The sequence below is a fragment of the Pongo abelii genome, chromosome 15, assembly GCF_028885655.2.
Source record: "Pongo abelii isolate AG06213 chromosome 15, NHGRI_mPonAbe1-v2.0_pri, whole genome shotgun sequence".
NCBI classification, from domain to species: Eukaryota; Metazoa; Chordata; class Mammalia; order Primates; family Hominidae; genus Pongo; species Pongo abelii.
Genome location: NC_072000.2, coordinates 77,638,305 through 77,658,551, shown reverse-complemented (window position 1 = coordinate 77,658,551; position 20,247 = coordinate 77,638,305). Strand labels below are relative to the sequence as shown.

Here is a 20,247-nt window from a genome sequence, read left to right as displayed (position 1 = left end):
TGTGGGGATTTCTATCTACCAGCAACAGGTCAGTTCTTTGGCAGACACCAGCTGGGTATCCTACATTTTAACTCAATTCTGACATTATTTACTTGGAGATAGAATCAGATCCCACAGGTTGAGGGCCCAGTCCCCTACTTAAATTGCAAGCCGCAGGTTGTGTCCTGTGCTTCTGGCTGATTAGCCATAAATCGGGGTTACCACAGCTCCCTCTTTTGGTTCAATTAATTTGCTAGAGTGGCTCACAGAACTCAGGGAAACACTTCATTTACATTTACTGGGTTATCATAAAGGGTATTACAAAGGAGACAGATGGAAGAGATGCATAGGGCAAGGTATGTGGAAAGGGGCATGCCATGCCTTCTTCAGGTGTGCCACCCTCCAGGAACCTCCATGTGTTCATCTATCCGGAAGCTCTCCAAACCCTGTCCTTTCGGGTTTTTATGGAAGCCTCATTACATAGGCATGATTGATTAAGTCATTGGCCATTTGTAATCAGCTTACCCTTCAGCTCGTCTTCCCTCTCTGGAGGTTGGGGGCTGGAGCTGGAAATCTCAACCCTCTTATCATGCCTTGGTCTTTCAGGTGACCAGCCCTTATCCTTGAAGCTATATAGAGATGTCCAGCCACTGTCATCTCATTAGCATGTAAAAGATACTCATCACTCCAGAGGTGCCAATGGTTTTATGAGGTATATGTCAGGAAAGGGGAAGAGGACCAATGATATGTTTCATAATTTGTTATAATCGATAAACCCACATTGACACATTATTTTCACCCAAAGTCCTTAGGTTACATTAGAGTTTATTCTTGGTGTTGTACTTTCAAGGATTTTGGCAAATGTAATGACATGCATCCACCATTGTAGTATCATGCAAAATAGTTTTACTACCCCAAAGATTCTCTGCTCTGACTGTCCATCCCTTCCTCTCACCTAACGTTTGGTAACCACTGATCCTTTTCCTGTCTCCATAGTTTTGCCTTTTCCAGAATGTCATATAGTTGGAATCATATATTATATGTAGCCTTTTCAGATTGGCTTCTTTCACTTAGTAATGTGCATTTAAAGTTCTTTCATGTGTTCTCTTCATGACTTGATAGCTCACTTGCTTGCTTATTCATTTATATATTTTTACTTTTGTTTTTTTTGTTTTGTTTTGTTTTGTTTTTGAGACAGAGTCTCACTCCATCGCCCAGGCTGGAGTACAGTGGCACGATCTCAGCTCACTGCAACCTCTATCTCCTGGGTTCAAACGATTCTCCTGCCTCAGCCTCCTGAGTAGCTGGGATTACAGATGTCACCACATCCAGCTAATTTTTTTATTTTTGTAGAGATGGGGTTTCTCCATGTTGGCTAGGCTGGTCTTGAACTCCTGGCCTCAAGTGATCCACTGGCCTTGGCCTCCCAAAGTGTTGGGATTACAGGTGTGAGCCACCGTACCTGGCCTGTTTATTTATTTTTTAGAGATAGGCTCTTGCTGTGTTGCCCATGCTGGAGTGCAGTGGTGTAGTCATTGTTCACTGTAAGCTCAAACTCCTGGCCTCAAGCAGTCCTCCTAGTTTAGCCTCCGGAGTTGTTGGAATTACAGAAGTGAGCCACTACATATGGCTAAGCCGTTTTTTTCTGGCATATTTTCTTTTCTTTTCTTTTTTTTTTTTTTGAGACATAGTTTAGCTCTTGTCACCCAGGCTGGAGTGCAATGGCGCAATCTCGGCTCACTGCAGCCTCTGTGTCCTGGGTTCAAGCGATTCTCCTGCCTCAGCCTCCCAAGTAGCAGAGATTACAGGCATGTGCCACCACACCCAGCTAATTTTGTATTTTTAGTAGAGACAGGGTTTCTCCATTTTCGTCAGGCTGGTTTCTAACTCCGGACCTCAGGTGATCTGCCCGCCTTAGCCTCCCAAAGTGCCGGGATTATAGGCGTGAGCCCCCGTGCCTGGCTCTGGCATATTTTCAATCCACAGCTGGTTGAACCCATGGATATGGAGGGCCAACTGTATTTAATATGCTTCATGTAAGTATGTGCTTATTTTTGAAATATTTTCATATTGTTTTGTGTGTATGTGTTTTTAATTTGTATAATGGTATTATGCTCTGAATCTTATTTATTCTTTTTTGATCAAAAAAAGGAATTATGGAAGCACATACTGTATTTGTAAATCTAGTTTACAACAACTGACTGTGTATAATGTTCCATTGTATATGTATTTCCACATTTTACTTGTATGTTTCTCTAACAATAGATACCTAGGTGTGTTGAAAACTAACACAAATAGTGCTGCTGTGTACATCCTTATGCATATATCCTATTGATACGTGCAAAGGTTACTCTAGTATATACCGAGAAAAGGAATTGCTGACTTGTGGCCCATACACATACTTAATTTCACTAAATATTGCCAAGTTGTTTTTTAGAATGGCTACCCAGTTGATGCTCCCACCAGTAGTAAATTAGGATTCCCATTTCCTTAAATACTCACCAATATTTGGTCTTAACCTATCTATTTAGCCTTGTCAATCTGATGGGAATAAAGAAGTATATTGTTTTAATTTCTATTTCTGTGATTGATTGTAAGGTTGGGCATCTTTTCATTTACTTGTTACCATTTGGGTTTCCCCTGCTTGGTGACTTAAAAAAAAAAAAAATACCCAAATAATATATATTTGCTGTAGATATTTTTGAAAATACAAATGGGCAAATATAAAAAGATCATCTGTAATACCCTAATCCAGAGATAATTGCTATTAACCTTGGCTATATTTTTCTGGTGTTTAAACACACACACACACACACACACACACACACACACACACACACACACACACACACACACACACACACACACACACTTTCTCTCTCTCTCTCTCTCTCTGTGTCTCTCTCTCATATACAAATATGTAGTTTATTAATGGAATTATATACACAGTTTTCTTACATTTTTTCCTTTCACAATAATTTATGACCATTTCCCCATGTTGTTAGAAATTTTAAAATATCACCATTTAATAGGTGCATATTCCATTTTATGCACCGATTTTATGCAGCTTTAAATTATTTAATCTTCTATTGTGGAATATTTAAGCTATTTTTGATTTTTTCCATTAACAGTTTGGTGAACTGTTAATCAAAACTACATTTTTATGTAGCAAAGCTAGTGGGATTATGTTCCTGCTGTTTTTGTGAAACTGGGTTTTATAGCACATGCATTGCAGGCTGTCTTAGGCTATTTTCCGCTTGGATTCTAGGGCAGCTGTTAATGCTGCTGTTTTGTAAACAGAAACATCTAGCCCTTGATGCCCCAGGGCTAGAGTTCAAAGACTTCTCAGCTGGGCCTTTACCATTCTTTATTTTTCCACTTCATCAAGGCCAGGTTAACACAGAAAGAGAGTGCGGTAGTAGACTTGTTCTTCATGTTTAAATATCAGTGTCTTCTCTCTAGAGGGGATGCAAAACTTCCAACTATACAGAACTCTTAATCCAAACCTTTATAGACATATATATATATATATATGAATGAATGTATGTGTGTGAATATTTAATGACCAGAAAGATATAGCCAATGCAAATAACTTCATTTTTAATTGTTAATAGATTTTTATTATAAACGTGAGAATGCTCATAAAACAATTAAGAAAATACAGGAAGCCATTAAGAAAATCCCTATAATTCTTTTACCCAAAGATAACTGCTTAATTACCATTTTGCCTTATATCTTGTTAGATATTTTTCTAGTTAGTGTCCTTGGACCAGCTAGCGCTATCTCACCAGAGCCAATAATTAAGAAATTATGCAAATCCAAATTGTTGGTAGCTTGATATTAGCAATGGTGGGATCAGCTACATCAGTGAATTTGGCAAATGCTACAAAGCAGGGCATCTTTCTCCCCGCTGAATTACTCCCCAGGGTGGCTTATCAGTACACCACGGCATGTATATATATCATATCAGTGAATATAGATCTTCATTTTTAATGGTTTCATAGAAGTCCATTTTTTAGATCAATGATTCTCAGCATGGTCCTTGGACCAGAAATACCAGCATTACTTGGGAATTTGTTAGAAGTGCATATTCTTGGCCTCCATCCAGACCTACTGAATCGGAAACCTGGTTTGGGGGCCCAGGAATCTGTGGTTATTTTGTTTTGTTTTGTTTTGTTTTGAGACGGCATATCACTCACTCTGTTGCCCAGGCTGGAGTGCAGTGGTGCGATCTCAGCTCACTGCAACCTCTGCCTCCCGGGTTCAAGTGTTTCTCCTGTCTTAGCCTCCTGAGCAGCTGGGATTACAGGTGTGCGCCACCACGCCTGGCTAATTTTTTGTATTTTTAGTAGAGACAGGGTTTCACCGTGTTGGCCAGACTGGTCTCAAACTCCTGACTTCGAGTGATCTGCCCAACTCAGCCTCCCAAAATGCTGGGATTACAGGCATGGGCCACTGCACCAAGCCGCAATCTATGGTTTTACAAACCTTTAGGTGATTCTGATACATGCTAAAGTTTGAGAACCACTGGTATAGATATATCGTAAATTATCTGATTGGTCTGATGATTCTGTGTGAAATATTCCTCAATATTTGTTCATTTTAAGGTCTTCAGTTGCATATTGCAAAACTGTATTCTAAAAAGGCTGGTGGCTCACACCTGTAAGCCCAGCACTTTGAGAGGCTAAGACAGGAGTATCAGTTGAGCTCAGGAGTTTGAGACCAGCCCGGGTAACATAGCAAGGCCTCGTTTCTCCAAAACAAAAAAACAACAACAAAAAAACCCACAAAAAAACCCACAAAAAAACTAGCCAGGCCTTGTGGTGTGGGCCTGTAGTCCCAGCTTCTCTGGAGGCTGAGGTGGGAAGATCCCTTGAGACCAGGAGTATGAGGTTCCAGTGAGTTATGATTGTGCCACTGTATTCCAGCTTGGGCCACAGAGCAAGACCTTGTTGCTTAAACACACACACACACACACACACACACACACACACCCCTAATAATTAAAGTAAATAGATAGATTAGATAGATGGATAGATGCGTAGATGGATGGATAGAGGGGCAGGCTGGCTAGGTATGGTAGCTCATGCCTGTAATCTCAGCACTTTGGGAGACTGAGGCAGGAGGATCACTTGAGCCCAGGAGTTTGAGGTTACAGTTGAGCTATGGTCATGCCACTGCACCCCAGCCAGGTGACAGAATAAGTCCCTATCTCTACAAAAAATAAAAATAAAAAATTAGCTGGGTGTATGGCATGTGCCTGTCTCTAAAAAATAAAAAAATAAAAATAAGACTATACTAGTTTTCATTTCTACCCAAAGTTGATATCAACTCCAATTTAGACTTATTTTCCATATATAGAAGAAACAGCTATGTTAAGGATTTTATTTCTCTTTCAGCTGTGTCTGTAGCCATCTAGCCATTCTAGAACTCAATTTACCTTCATTGTCTTCAACAATAACGTATTTTAAGGTTATTTCCATTTTTTCAAAGAGGACAGTTGAGACACAGGAAAAACTATGCTTTGCCTGTAGAACACCTAACGTCACGTGTAGCTATGCATATGAATACCTACTTTTAATCCCTACATGAATGATTAACCTATGTTTCATTCCTCATCTCTGGCACATTAACATCATTCTGGAATAACTCCTTTTAAATTTAATTTAAATTTTAGTATTTTATTATTTTACAGACACAGTCTCGCTCTGCCACCCAGGCTGGAGTGCAGTGGTATGATCACGGCTCACTGCAGCCTTGACCTCCCGGGCTCAAGCAGTCCTCCCACCTCAGCCTCCCAAGTAGTTAGGACTATAGGGACACACCACTGCCAGGCTAGTTTTTGTATTTTTTGTAGAGATCGGGTTTTGCCATGTTGCCCAGGCTGGTCTCAAACTCCTGGGCTCAACCAGTCTACCTACCTCTGCCTCCCAAAGTGTTGGGATTACAGGCATGAGCCACCATGCCCAGCCCACCACCCCTTTAAAATGTGTTAGGATTCATTGCAGCATTTATTCACAATAGCCAAGATATGGAATCAACCTAAGTGTCCATCAACAGATGAATGAATAAAGAAATGTAGAGTGTGTGTGTGTATACATCATGTGTAGCTATACTTATGAATACCTATTCTAATCCCTTTTTAATCCTTGTATTTATTATTGTATTAGCTCTGTTTCCTAGGCTGGAGATACAGCCACATGTAACACAGACACACACACACAAAGGAATACTATTCAGCCTTAAAGGAGATCCTTTCATTTGCAACATTGTTGATGATATAACACAGACACACACAAACACACACACACAGACCATACACACGAATACTATTCAACTTTAAAGAAGGAGATCCCTTCATTTGCAACATTGTGGATGAACCTGGAGGACATTATGCAACCTGAAATAAGGTAGGCACAGAAAGACAATGTGGCTTTATTAAAAAACTTACAAAGATTGCTGGATGCTAATATTGACTTTTACTCTGAATATAAACACGAAAGAATAAAAGAATGTGAAATGTTATTTTTGGTTTCAAATGAAGAAAGGCATAAGCAAAAAAAAAGAAAAGACAGACAAATACTTCATGATCTCACTTATAAGTGGAGTCTTAAAAAGTCAAATTCAGCGACAGTCTGGTAGAATGATGGTTGCCAGGGTCTGGGGAGGAAGAGAGGGAACAGGTCAAAGGGTACAAAGTTTTGGTTAGAATGAATAAGTTCTGGAGATCCCTTGTACAACAATGGTGACTGTAGTTAATAATAATGTATTATATACTTGAAAAGGAGAGCAGAGTGTGGTGACTTGTGCCTGTAGTTCCACCTACTTAGGAGGCGTAGGCCAGAGGATCATGGGGCCCAGGAATTCAAAGCTGTGGTGAGCTTTGTCACACCACTGCACTTCAGCCTGGGCAACAGAGTGAGACAATCTCTCTCTCTTTTTTTTTTTTAAAAAAAAGAAAACTGCAAAGACAGTAAATCTTAAATGTTCTCACAAAACCAAAATAAGTATGTGAGGTGATGAATATGTTAATTAGCTCAATTTAACCATTTCACAATGTATACATACATCAAAACATCACATTGTATATCATATATATATAATTTTTATTTGTCTCCCGGGATGCAGTGGCTCACGCCTGTAATCCCAGCACGAGGTGGGTTGATCACCTGAGGTCACGAGTTCGAGACCAGTCTGGCCAACATGGTGAAACTCTGTCTCTACTAAAAATACAAAATTAAAGGGGCATGCCCATAATCCCAGTTACTTGGGAGGCTAAGTCAGGAGAATCGCTTGAACCCAGGAGGCGGAGGCTGCAGTGAGCCAAGATCGTGCCATTGCACTCCAGCCTGGGCACAAGAGTGAAACTCCATTTCAAAAAAGAATAATAATTTTTATTTGTCAACTATACCTTAACAAAAAATTAATTTAAAAATTAAATTTAAACAGTTAAGATTATGCAAAAAAGTATTAATATTAAGACCCACTTGCTATGAAAGTTGCTACTAATGGTGCCAAGCTGTTAGAAGAGGGGAAAAGATCCCAGCAAAAACTTGTGACTCTTCTTGGCTCAGAGAAACAATAAAATGAAAGTGCTTTATTTTAAAGACTTTTATTAGATTAGGAGCCAGAATTCACAAGTATTGGTGAAAAGAATAATAATTTAGGCAGGTTTGCCATATTTCATTGGCACTGGGTTATTGACACCTAGTGTTTTTTGATGATGCATTGTTACTAAAGAGCAACTGCAAACACTAAAACTGGCTCTTATAGCCTTCCAGCCTTCAGTGACTTTTTGCTAGAATGAGTGCTTTGTAAACAAACTGTTAATTTTATGATGGCATTAGAGTCTGTCAAATTGCCAATCTTCTAGCCTCAGAAATCATGTGATTTAATTAAGCATTCCATGATTTTGTTCTTATTGCTATCTCCAAAGTTTATGTTCTTGACCTAACAATTAGTTGTCAGAGTTACTGCTCTGAACGAAATGGTGAATATTGCAATGGGAATGATAGCCCCCTTATTTTATATCTCATCTTAACCTTCCACTACAGTGTGGTAGACTGGATAGTTGTCTAGCCTTAGTCAAGCCACTTAATTTCTCTGTGCTTTAGTTTTCTTACCTGTAAAATTGGGCTGCTGATAACCATCTCAGATTATTATCAGGATTAAATGCAATGTGATATATCATGTGCACAGCACTGTTCACATAGACACTTAGTAATTTATAGATTCCTTTCAACTTCTCAACTTCTTTTAATATGAGTAAGTGTTCTTCACAGTTCCCTCTTGATATTTCCTCCCCTCACCACTGTTAACCTTTTTGGATTCTTATCCTTCTTGCAGAATCTGATGTAAGCAGTGACCCCTCCTCCCAGAAAAATGCACATGTCTATTAAACTTTGCCTACAACTTTGGGACTTCATAGAACTCCCCCCGCCCAAAAAAAAATCCCCCAATCTCATCTGTGGACCAGGTTAAGGATCCTCTTACCCTTGGTAGACTTACTCAGTTTTCCTAGCTTTGGTTGTCATCTCAGTGTAGATGGTTCCTAAATCTGGTTTTCTTTCTTTTGAACTGCTACCTGCTAGACGTTATCATGGTGTCTTAATATAATAGAGAATCAGTGAATGGAAGAGTAAATTGCAACATTTAATTATTGTTATTATAGGCCAAATAAATATATGACACTGTGTGGCTAGATTTAGAGATCTGTGTTGACTATAAACTACAGCTAATAAAGTTAAATCAGGTTAGATAACGACTAAGGCACAACTGTCTTAATTTCCTGAGATATTGATTGAAGCTTACTTGTAAGCTTGTGAAACAGTTTCGGTCACAGTTCCAAGTGTGGTAGCCTCTTTCAGATTGCAGGCTACCAGCCAAAATGTCAGCTCATCTGAAAATCTATTTCTCTTTCAAATGTTATCATGGAGAGCTAGGTGTTATTAAAGCCTTTTGCATTCAACTTTTTTACTCATTCACAGTTTTAGTTAGGACTCATAATTGCAGGGGACAGAAACCCATTTTAAGGGAGAAAAAGAGTTATTGGCTCAAGTAATTAAATAATCTGATCAAACCTGATATAGCACAGATTTAGGGGCAAGAATGACTTTCAGGGGCTTTTACTTTGATCCTGTATTTCTCAGCTCTGTTTTTCTTTGCCTCTTGGCCTTACTTCTCCTGAGATGAGCTTTCTTCAGGTAATCAAGGGAAGATGGTTGCACGCACCTCCAGTTCACATTGGTTGTATAGTTGCAATCCTACAGGAATCAAGGTAATATTTCCCCATCATGTGAAAAACAAAACAAGCAAAAAAAAAACCCTGGGGAAGATTTTGGACTGGCTTGGGTGATTTAGTTAATGTTCCCTGCACTTACTCCTCTTCCATATATACACAAAATGGGTAGGAGTAGTTCTCCAGTAGAATTGGTAGACAGATGTACAACAGTCTTCCAGGATTATTTTATAATAAAGTATTTAAGTAGAACCCAATTCTGTGGACAATAGTAGTCTTTTCATCTCTTAGGACATTTAATGAGATTGCCAAAAAACTACAACTCCTCCCACCTCTACCTGTTGGTATCACTTGATTGCTGAATTACCTATATAAATAGTTCTCAAAATATGCACCATCTAGGGGCTTGTTAGTAATGCAAATGCTGGGGCCTCATCCCAGACCTACTGTGTTAGAAACCTTAGGGGTGAGGCCCAGCAATCTGTACATTAAGCCATCTAAGTGATTTTTATGTATGCTAAAGCTTGAGAACCACTGACCTCTATCATGGATGCTCACAGCTGTCTGAAATAGAATGAATCATTGTTAGAGTAATTAGTGATTTTATTATTGACAATCAATAATAAAAATAATTATTTAATTAAATAATAAACCCCTGACAGATGCAACTGAAAATGATTTTTTCTTTTTCTTTTTTTTTCCTTTTAGATATTTGTGTCCCATGTGATGGAAATGATTTTTTAAAATTTAAATTTTTGCAAGATTATTATCTGTATAATTTCAGTCATTTTGGTTCTCTTTAAGGAGATGCAGTCATCCAAAAAAAGAAAAGAAAAAAAAATCCACTGAAAAGGATTTTTTCATTGCCATTTATATACCAGTGAGACCAAATATGTTTATACACGATGGTTTAATTCCTTATACAGTCCTATGAAATAGATCATAGTGTTGTGTCCCCATTGTTGCTGAAAAGAAAACCAAGGCTGAGAGAGGTTTAAAAAGTTGGCCAAGGTAGAGTATCTAATATAGCAGAAAAACAGAGTTTGAATGTATATTCAACTCTATTTTCAAAAATAGAGTTTGAATATATTCAACAAGCCTTATATTGAGGGCCTATAATGTTTTGAAACCTGTTGTAAGTATCAAGAGTATAAAAATACTTCAGACCAGCTAGGTGTGGTGGCTCATGCCTGTAATCCCAGCACTTTGGGAGGCCAAGGTGGGCAGATCACCTGAGGTCAGGAGTTCAAGACCAGCTTGACTAACATGGTGAAACCCTGTCTCTACTAAAAATACAAAATTAGCCGGGCGTGGTGGCATGTGTCTGTAATCCCAGCTACTCGGACTACAGAGGCAGGAGAATTGCTTGAACCTGGGAGGTGGAGGTTGAAGTGAGCTGAGATCATGCCACTGCACTCCAGCCTGGGCGACAGAGTGAGACTCTGTCTCAAAAAAAAAAAAAAAAAAGACTTTGTTTTTGTCCTCAAGGAACTCAGTCTTATAAATAAGACAGTAGGGTAATGATTTCTATAACAAAGGTATCTCAAGAGTGATTTGGGAAACAGTGGGGGGAACATCTGACTTTGCTCTGGAGGATTGGAGAAGGCTTCAAAGAAGGATTGGATCTTCGATGTTTGAATAGATAACATGAAAAATTCCTTGATAAATACAAAAATCTCACTTTAATGTTTAATAAAATTTCAAAATAAATTAATTACTGTTTCTAAAAGCAAATCAAAGCAATGATAACTTTGGAATGTTTTTTCAAACTACATTTGCCCTCTATTCCAATATGCTAATATATTCTTGGAGGAGGGGCTCCTCTTTGCACTTAATAATTTTAAAAGTCACATTGTATGCCGTGGTTTAGATATACCATAATCTATTCAACTGGTTCCCATTTTTTGATAATTAAGCTTATAATTGTTACTATCACAAATGGTATTACAATGAACATTCTTTTACATTTACCTTTGTGTACTTACATTATGCCCTTAGTATAGCTCCTAGAAATAGAATGTTGGATCAAATATTTCTATTATGGATTTATATTTTTTCTTTTCTCATCTATCATTTTCCTTTATTTTTTTAAAATGTTCTTTACATGTTATGTTTTCATAACGGGTTATGTTATAATGTTTTTTTGGTATATTTCATTTTTGTGATAAGTATATAAAATGTAGATTAAATTTTTGGTGGTCTTTTGGTATATAAACCTATAGGATAAGGTGGTGCACATAACCTGTGTGTTTCTGATAGTATAGTTTAAGGTAGTACATTGAAGAGGAATTAATGCAAGTGGAAATCAGGAGGTATACATTATTACCCCATTTTAAACAGTGACTATTGAATTATATAATTTCAAAGTCATTTTCTTCATGTGTGTACTTCCGTATCTTTGAACATGAGAATAGTATTAACTTTAAACTTTTGCCCTCCTTATAAAATGCAGAGATGGGCCGGGCACGGTGGTTCACCTATGATCCAGCACTTTGGAGGTTCACGCCTGTAATCCCAGTGCTTTGGGAGGCCAAGGCGGGCAGATCACAAGGTCAGGAGATTGAGATCATCCTGGCTAACACAGTGACACCCTGTCTCTACTAAAAACACAAAAAATTAGCCGGATGTGGTGGCACACGCCTGTAGTCCCAGCTACTCAGGAAGCTGAGGCAGGAGAATCGCTTGAACCTGGGAGGCGAAGATTGCAGTGAGCTGAGATCGTGCCACTGCACTCCAACCTGGGTGACAAGAGCAGGACTCCATCTCAAAAAAATAAAAAAAAATAAAGAGAAGATATGTATAAAACAGAGACAAGAGACATTAAATGATATATTCAAGGTTTTTTTGTTTTGTTGTTTTTTTTGAGAGACGGAGTCTCGCTCTGTCACCTAGGCTAGATAGAGTTCAGTGGCGCGATCTTGGCTCACTGCAACCTCAGCCTCCCGGGTTCAAACGATTCTCTTGCCTCAGCTTCCCAAGTAGCTGGGAGTACAGGCGCGCGCCACCACATCCAGCTAATTTTTTTTTTTTTTTTTTTTTTAAGGCAGAGTCTTGCTCTGTCGCCTAGGCGGGAGTGCAGTGGCGCCATCTTGGCTCACTGCAAGCTCCGCCTCCCAGGCTCACGCCATTCTCCTGCCACAGCCTCCCTAGTAGCTGGGACTACAGGCGCCGGCCACCACGCCCTGCTAATTTTTGTATTTTGTTTAGTAGAGACGGGGTTTCACTGTGTCAGCTAGGATGGTCTCGATCTCCTGACCTCGTGATCTGCCCACCTCGGCCTCCCAAAGTGCTGGGATTACAGGCGTGAGCCACTGCGCCCGGCCCATTGTATTTTTTATTAGAGACGAGGTTTCACTATATTTTGGCCAGGCTGGTCGCCAACTCCTGACCTCAAGTGATCCGCCCGCCTCAGCCTCTCAAAGTACTGGGATTACAGGCGTGAGCTACCGCACTCAGCCTCAAGGTTTTATAGTTTGAAGGTGGCTGGTTAAATATATACCTGTCAAGTTTCTTCTTTAATATTTGATTTACAAATGATTAAAAGTGTAAAACTGAGTTATCAGATCCACAATAAAGAAACAATGTTGATTTTTAAATTAGATCAGCCATAAGCCTAGCTGAAAAAAAAGATAGCAACTTTATTCTATATAAATAACTTATTCTAATAAACACCAGATTTACTTTCTGCTATAATACAATCATTAAAAGTTTAAATTTATTTGACTTTTTTAAGTTAAAAAATATTTTCCCGCAAGGAAGTTATATCTTACAAGGAAAGGTTTTCCAGAATTTTAGTATTAGTGATAAGGTTTCTTCTATTAGAATTCTTAATGGATTAGTCCATTCTCACACTGCTAATAAAGACACACCTGAGACTGGGTAATTTATAGTGGAAAGAGCTCATGCCTGGGATTACAGGCATGAGCCACTGTGCCTGGCCCAGAACTTTCTGAAATGAAAATGTTCAATATTTATGCTATCCAATATGGTAGCCATTAACCAGCAAGCACTTGAAATGTGGCTAGTTTGAGGAACTGAAGTTTTCTTTTATTGTATTTTTTTAGAGACAGGGTCTCACTTGGTCACCCAAGCTGGAAGTGGTATGATCATAGCTCACTGCAGCCTTGACCTCCTGGTCTCAAGTTATCCTCCTCTAGTAGCTGGAGCATACCAGCTAATTTTTTTTTTTTTTTTTTTTGGTAGAGACAGGGTCTTGCTTTGTTGTCCAGGCTGATCTCAAACTCCTGGGCTCAAATGATCCTCCTGCTTCCCAAAGTCCTGGAATTATAGGTGTGAGCCACTGAGCCTGGCCTAGAGATTTAATGTTATTCCATTTTAATTAATTTAAATCAAAATAGCTACGTATGTAGTGGCCTTTTTTTTTTTTTTTTTTTTTTTTTTTTAGATTGGGTCTTGCTCTGTAGCCCAGGCTGGAGCTCAGTAGCATGATCTCAGCTCACTGCAACCTCCGCCTCCCAGGTTCAAGCGATTCTTGTACCTCAGTCACCGGAGGTCTCTTTAATTGACTCACAGTTTAGCATGGCTGGGGAGGCCTCAGGAAACTTACAGTTGTGCCAGAAGGGAAAGCAAACACGTCCTTCATATGGTAGCAGGAAGGAGAAGTGCCAAGCAAAAGGGGAAAAGCCCCTTATAAAACCATCAGATTTTGTGAGGTTTTTTACAAAAAAAATTCCCTTGTAGCACTTCAATATCCTTTCTTATCCTTTTCTGTACCCCTAAAGGGGATACAATACCATGACCTATTTCACAGGGTTGTGTAAAGAATTAAACCATTGTGTATAAACGTATCACTTGCTATCATGAGAACAGCAGCATGGGGGTAACCGCCCCATGATTCCTTCCCATGACACATGGGGATTATGGGAACTACAATTCAAGAGGGGATCAGGGTAAGGACACAGCCAAACCATGTCACTTAATAAGACACCTGATAGATTGTCTTGTATTATTTTTCCTTTGCCTTCTTGCAATCTCAGTGATTAGAATTGGGCTGAAAACAATACATCAAATTCTTAGCAAAATCCTTATGGGTTGCTGGATACCGAGGGCCTTTAAGATCTTTAGACTTCACTATATAGAACAAATTTTGAATGGGAATTTTCTTTATTTCTATTGCATTTTGTTTTTCTGTCAGAATTTCCTGGTAGTTAACGCTAAGGGATTTTCTTCTTGCAATCAGGAGCCTAAGGGAGAGTTATTCAAAGCCTTTTGTCTTTGTGGTATGTGCTTACCAGGCAGAGTAGTCGCTGTATTCCAATAAGAGAACCTATTGCCAAAACACCCACTAGAGCAGAAAACTGACCTACTTAATGCTGACAAGTTAAAAAAAAAAAAAAAAAATCTGGAATTGTAGCAGCATTGGATCAACTTCTTTCTCTGGTGGTGTATGGGTGGGTAGTGGTAGAGAAAAGGATAAGAAAGGGTATTGAAATGCTGCAAGGGAGTAAGTAAAAAGTAAATATTTAATTACCTGCAGTCTATTCAATTAAAAGCTATGTATCTGTTGCAATTTGAAGGTTTCTGAAATACAGAAGTTCTTTGTTTTTTGAGATGGCATCTCACTATGTTGCCCAGGCTGGAGTGCAGTGACTATTCACAGATGTCATCATAGCATGCTATAGTCTCAAACTCCTGGCCTCAAGTGATCCTTCTGCCTCAACAATAGCTGAGACTACAGGCTTGCACCACTGATCCTGGTTAATAACAGTTCTTCTTAAATCACTTTGAACTATTAAAAAAAGAATAGGAGGCTCCTAGGACTTTCATGGTAATATTCTAGAAAAGCCCACTAGTTAAGGTTGTCAGCCAGCATTTTATCAGTGTACAATACTTCAGAATCTATAGATATTGAAATAAAAGTACTTATTTGAAGTAAGTAACTGTGGGCCTTAACTATCAAACTCATTTTCTCCATTGCAACCAATTTTTCAGTTACTCTGATCATTACTACCATCTAAGTTTTAGAGCTGTGCCTTTCATTACAGAAACCACTAGTGGGCAGGCACGATAGCTCACGCCTGTAATCCTAACACTTTGGGAGGCCGAGGCTGGTGGATCACTTGAGGCCAGGAGTTGGATACCAGCCTGGCCAACATGACGAAACCCAGTCTCTACTAAAAATACAAAAATTAGCCGGGTGTGGTGGCACATGCCTGTAATCCCAGCTACTCGGGTTGACTGAGGTACAAGAATCGCTTGAACCTGGGAGGCGGAGGTTACAGTGAGCTGAGATCATGCCACTGCACTCCAGCCTGGGCTACAGAGCAAGACCCAATCTCAAAAAAAAAAAAAAAAAAAAAGGGCCACTAGCCATATGTAGCTATTTTGATTTCAGTTAATTAAAATTAAATCTCTAGGCCAGGCTCAGTGGCTCACACCTATAATTCTAGGACTTTGGGAGGCAGGAGGATCACTTGAGCCCAGGAGTTTGAGATCAGCTTGGGCAACAAAGCGAGCTCTGTCTCTACAAAAAAAAAAAAAAAAAAAACCAAACAAACAAACAAACAAAAAAAAACTGGTATGCACCTATAGCCCCAGCTGCCCGGGGAGGATAACTTGAGACCAGGAGGTCAAGGTTGCAGTGAGCTATGATCATACCACTTCCAGCTTGGGTGACCAAGTGAGACCCTGTCTCTAAAAAAATACAATAAAATAAAACTTCAGTTCCTCAAACTAGCCACATTTCAAGTGCTCGCTGGTTAATGGCTACCATATTGGATAGCATAAATATTGAACATTTTCGTTTCAGAAAGTTCTGGGCCGGGCATGGTGGCTCATGCCTGTAATCCCAGCTACTCAGGAGGCTGAGGCAGGAGAATCACTTGAACCTGGGAGGCAGAGGTTACAATGAGCCGGAATTGTGCCATTGCACTCCAGCCTGGGCAACAAGAGCGAAACTCCATCTCAAAAAAAAAAAAAAAATACAGTTATTTGGCCGGGCATGGTGGCTCACACCTGTAATCTCAGCACTTTGGGAGGCCGAGGCAGGAGGATCACTTGAGCTCCAGAGTTCAAGACCAGCCTAGGCAACATGGCAAGACCTCATCTCTTAACAAACAAACAAAAAAGCCAGGCGTGGTGGCACGTGCCTGTAATCTCAGCTACTTGGAAGACTGAGGTGGGAGGATGGTTTGAGCCTCGGAGGCAGAGGTTGCAGTTAGCCAAGATCACACTATGGCACGCCAGCCTAGGCGAGAGAGCCAGACCCTGTCTCAAAAAAAATTACAGTTTTTTAATTTTATGCATGTATTTCTTCAACATGTTTTACATGTTGGCTAGGCTGGTCTCGAACTCCTGACCTCAGGTGATCTGCCCACCTCAGCCTCCCAAAGTGCTGGTATTACAGATGTGAGCCACTGTGCCCAGTTCCCCATTGTTTTTATTAGAGAAGCAATGTCTTTGGTTTTTAGCAGTTTTCAGTAAGATGCTTACGTGGTTTTCTTTCATGATTTTTATGATTTTCATCATTTAAGATGTTTCAGGTCCAGAGATCCTCTAGGGTCTGTAGCTTGATGTCTTTTGTCAGGTTTGGAATATCTCTTCTGATATTGCTTCTGTCTCATTCTTTCAGTTCCCTCTGGGATTCTAGATAACTATATGTTAGATCTTTCTCTGTCTCTCATGCTCTTTTCTGTATTTTCTATCTTTTTTTCTTTGTGCTCCATCTAGATATTTTCTGTTGACCTTTTCTCTAGTTCAGTTAATGTACAGTCTGCTATTAAAAGCATCTGCTATATTGTTAGTTTTATATTATGTATTTTTTAGTTCTCGATTTTCAATTTAATTTTTTTTGTTTTGTTTTCATAGATTCCAGTTCTCTGGTGAAATTCTCATCTTGTCCTCTATTTTCCTGAACATATTAATCACAATTATTTAATTGTGGTAATTAAATACCACAATTATTAAATTGTGGTAATTAACAATGTCTGGATCCCTGGATCCCCATTTGATCTTTCTCTTTTTTTTTTTTTTTTGGAGACAGAGTTTCGATCTGTCACTGAGGCTGGAGTGCAGTGGCACAGTCTCAGCTCATTGCAACCTCTGCCTCATGGGTTCAAGCAATTCTTGTGCCTCAGCCTCCCAGGTAGCTAGGATTACATATGTGTGCCACCATGCCTAGCTAATTTTTGTATTTTTAGTAGAGACAGGGTTTTGTCATATTGGCCAGGTTGGTCTCAAACTCCTGCCCTCAAGTGATCTGCCCACCTCAGCCTCCCAAAATGCTGGGATTACAGGCATGAGCCACTGTGCCCAGCTCCTATTTGATCTTTTCCTATTGTCTTCTTTTTTTCTCTTGATTTTCAGTCATTTGGTTCTGTCTCCTAGCATTCCTGGTCATTTTAAAAATGAATGTCAAACATCATATATGGGAAATAATAGAGGCTCTTTATGATGATTCTGTTCTCTAGAGAGGATTTGTTTTTCTCCTCTCTGATGGTAGTTAAAAGTAGGAGTAGATGACATTGTTCCAATATGGGCTTGAGATGATCTGAGGCTTTGTTTTATGGTTCTCAAGGGCTGGTTTAAATATAGTTTCCACTTCAAGAGTATTGTATTTCAGAGGTACCAGAGGTACCTAGGGTATGTGTCAGGGCCTCTCCTTGTCAGGCCCTGGACTCTTAATTTTTCTGTGAGACTACTTAAAGTTCTGCTTACTTTTTTTTTTTGTGCTATAAAAATAGACACTTTGTCTGGGCGCGAAAGTGTCTGGGAGGCCGAGGCAGGTGGATCACCTGAGGTCAGGAGTTCAAGACCAGCATGGCCAACATGGTAAAACCCCGTCTGTACTAAAAATACAAAAATTAGCCAGGCATGATGGCATGTGCCTGTAATCCTAGCTACTCAGGAGGCTGAGGCAGGAGAATTGCTCGAACCCAGGAGGCGGAGGTTGCAGTGAGCTAAGATCGTGCCATTGCACTCCAGCCTGGGCAACAAGAGCAAAACTCCGTCTCAAAAAATAATAATAATAATAAAAAGGCACTTTGCCTCCACATGTTGGGATTCAATAAATACCCCAAGGGCAAAAGCAGTATAGCATGTCCAGGCTGTCTTTTCTGTGATTGCTTTTTTCCTGGGATTTTAGCCCCGCAAATCTGCCTGTCTTGGTAGCTGTGAACTCTAATTTCTGTCACTGTGAGGTTTCCAAAAGCTCTGGTTTGAAGCTGGTTGCCCCAGCAGAAAAAAAGTAGTGGAGAATGTCAGGTTTAACTCTGCATTTTATTTTTCTCTGGTATTTTGGCCTATCATATCTTACTTGCATTATTTATTTGTTTTTATTAATTACTTATAATTATTTATTACTATTTATTCATTTTAAACAATATTAAGAATTTATAATAAAACAGTATTAAACAATTTTAAGCATATTTTAATCACTGCAGTAAGGAAAACATATGAGGATTCTGCCTTCATGCAGCTTATATTCTTGTAGAGAGGAGAGGTACCTTTATTTAAAATTGTGATAAGGAGACATACAGAGTGTTATGAACCTCTTATAGTGGTAGCTGGCTTAGTTAGAGTGGGGGATGGTCAAGGACAGCTACTTTGAGGAAGTGATATTTGAGCAGAGCTCTGAGGATGAGTAGAATTAACTTAGGGAAAAATAATGGGTTGTTAGAACTATCTATGGCTTAGAGACCTTGAAGGGAAAAGAAGCATGGCAGGTTTAAAGCATCAAAGAAGCTTGGCCTGATGGGCAAGGGCTAAATCGTGCCAAGCTTTATAAGCCATATTAAGGATTTTCTTATCTTTTTTTTTTCTTTTTCTTCCAATTCTGTTCTGATCATTGGTCTGACTCTCATATACCTTCTCTTCAGTGTTTTCTGTCCCAAGACAGAGATATTTATCTAGTTATTTATTCTATAGAAATATATTAGGTACCTTTCATAGACAAGGTTCTAAATTAGGTACCGAGGTTGATTAAAGACAATGTGGAATGCTGCCTTTAGATTTAGACAAACCTGAGTGTAAGTATTAGTTATCTTGTTAACTGTGTTTCTTTGGAGCAGTTATTTAATATCTCTGAACCTGAATTTTCTTGCTGGTTAAATACTAACAATATTTTATTGTTAAATACTAACAATAAAAGTGATAATAGAAGAATTAAAAGAGCTAATTGAGGCCGGGTGCGGTGGCTCATGCCTGTAATCCCAGCACTTTGGGAGGCTAAGGTGGGCGGATCACTTGAGGTTAGGAGTTTGAGACCAGCCTGGTCAACATGGCGAAACCACGTCTCTACTAAATACAAAAACTAGCTGGGTGTGGTAGCACGCACCTGTAATCCCAGCTACTTGGGAGGTTGAAGCAGGAGAATTCCTTGAACCTGGGAGGTGGTCGTTGCAGTGAGCAGAGATCGTGCCACAGCACTCCAGCCTGGGTGACAGAAGAAGACTCTGTCTCAAAAAAAAAAAAAAAAAAAAAGCTAATTGATAAATGTGCCCAATCAGTGGTGGTGCTTATTACTATTATCATACAACTGTAAAACACACATTCTACTTTCAGGGTACCTAAGATCTATGGGATCATGGCATACACCAATAGTTACAATATAACAAATAGTATAAGAAATGAAAAAAATTGGTGATTCAGAGGGAAGAGTTATTACATTCAGACTTGGGGGTTAAGACTATTTAATGATGAAAGTGACATGTGTGCTAGAGTAGGACCTAGCTTGTCATTAAAAAAATTTTGTGTGACATGTAACTATCTCAGTCATAAACCTTTACATTTTATCAGGCTAACAACCAAACTTTTGATTTGTCCTCTTCAACCTGCTCCTCCTTCTGTCTGCTGCATCTCACAATAAATGGCAACTCCATTCTTCTGATTGCTCAGGTCAGCAATCTTAGAGTCATCTTTCACTCTCACTCTGTATTTCCAATTCGTTAACAAAATCCTGTTAGTTCTACCCATAAGATACGTCCAGAATCCTACCATGTGCAGAGGTCTTGGAAAATGACTGTGGATTATTGTAAACCTACTCATTTGGCAGTTTCTGTTGCAGCTAGGCT

The 20,247-nt window shown here is 39.3% G+C and overlaps 1 protein-coding gene across 50 annotated transcripts in view; it reads left to right on the top strand.

Annotated features, from left to right (window-relative positions):
* Positions 1-20,247, top strand: part of NUMB (NUMB endocytic adaptor protein) — a 193,311-nt gene that overhangs the window by 65,130 nt on the left and 107,934 nt on the right. For 3 of the 50 annotated variants that reach the window (XM_054529724.2, XM_063715209.1, XM_054529717.2), the window contains exon 3: positions 6,150-6,389. The gene's annotated coding sequence lies outside the window, so the exon portion shown is untranslated. 50 annotated transcript variants of the gene reach the window in all.